General features: G+C 38.9%; 1 pseudogene; it reads right to left on the minus strand.

Moving 5' to 3' along the window:
* Positions 1–1,155: 1,155 nt before the first annotated feature.
* LOC149449044 (5S ribosomal RNA) lies at positions 1,156–1,273 on the minus strand (annotated as a pseudogene).
* Between the last annotated feature and the right edge of the window lie 512 nt (positions 1,274–1,785).

Here is a 1,785-nt window from a genome sequence, read left to right on the forward strand (position 1 = left end):
GTATGATGCACTGGAACCCATTTGTTCTCACTTGCTACCAATAGATCAATGGATTATTCACGTATACAGTAATTTCTTTATGATTTTTTATTTTTTTTTGGTGCTCCTCCAACCCCAAGAAGACATCCTTACCCAAGAAAACAACTATTACCCTTTTTGTGAGCTTCTGTTCATATCAAAGATAACTAGCCTCATTTAAATATTGCATACAGCTGAACGTCTGGCCCCTTTCTGGTGTCATTGAGCAGCTTGCTTATACAGAAGTATTCTCTTTCTTGCGCAAATAGCTGACTGTGTGATCACAAACAAGTTCATTGGACTTCGCATAAGGTGAACTGATGCAAGCAATATGAATGCTGTTTGAATTACATTACAGCTATTTGTATATGCTGACCTCACTGCCATTAAATGCAGCTAACAGTGTTCCCAAGTATTTAGCAGCTTTGACATACTTGGGGGAAGAAAAAGCTTGGACATGAGCAATTGTATTTTTTCTGTTGGCATTTTTCACACATTTAAAGTATTACTAAACCCAAAACCGTTACATCGGTCTGTATATGCAGTAAAGCATGCTTGTTATACTCACTGTGGAATCTAAGGGGTTAATATTCTGTATTGTGTAAAAAGGCTGTTTGACTCTGTCTTCTCTGCTCCTCCCCTTCTTCAAATGTTCACATCTTATCTCCTGATATGACAGACTGAACCTGTAGCTATTCTGCACATGCTCAATTTAGTGTGTATTGCTAGAGAGGTTTGTTTTTTTTTTCTTGGGAGAGTGCATGTGATCAGCACAGGGCCAATCAGCACTGTCCAGACAGTCAGGGGTTTTGCATCCTCCTAGAGCAGAAATAAAACTCCTACTAGTTAGCTAGTGCTTGGCTGAACATTGATAGAAGCCACAAGACTGCTCTAAATTCTGATGAGAAAAGGTATTTAGCAGTTTATATTTACTAAAGTAATTGGACAAATATTGTCTCAGTGTTGTTCTATTCTAAGTGAAGCTGCCCCTAATTAAGTGTGATTAACACTTATGCAAATAAAATATAAATAGATAGGCGCTACATTTGCCCCAACAATACACTTCATATAGTGCAATAAGTACAAGATTAGTACCACCTGAGGGTTATCTCAATTTTGGTCCATGCAAAAAGTTTTAGCTTACAGCACCTGGTATTCCCAGGTGGTCTCCCATCCAGGTACTAACCAGGTCCGACCCTGCTTACCTTCCAAGATCAGACAAGATCAGGCGCATTCAGGGTGATGTGGCCCAACCTAAAGTATATTACTGGAAAACCTATTGGAATCCCTTATATGTGGCTATAATCCATGGAAATTTAGAGGAAGGAAAATGGAGAATCCAACAAGAAAAGGTGGTTCCCTATATAACCAAAGGCGCATTTGACCACCCTAACTGGGGTCAAAGGATCTGGTGAGTGAGTCATCTACACTTCACGGTTATGAACACATGGTGAAGATCAGTCACATTTATTTTTTATATTTTTTTTTTTTTTACCCTTTTTGGTATTTTCTATTACTCTATTTTGGGACAGTTACAAGAGTTGTCATTAAATTCATGTTTTTATTATTTACTTCACATGTTCACTATTGATTGAATTGCTATGCGGAGGGGTTACAATATCTTTTTGGTCTCAGCACACTTAGCTGCCCACGGCCACATCACCCTGAATGCACCCGATCTTGTCTGATCTCAGAAGCTTAGCAGAGTTGGACCTGGTGGGTAACACCTGAAGGATGTTTTAAGTACTGATCATCCAAATAACTAGC

Source organism: Staurois parvus, unplaced genomic scaffold, assembly GCF_062004578.1.
Source record: "Staurois parvus isolate SC_StPar_1 unplaced genomic scaffold, SC_StPar_1.0 ptg000639l, whole genome shotgun sequence".
NCBI lineage: Eukaryota > Metazoa > Chordata > Amphibia > Anura > Ranidae > Staurois > Staurois parvus.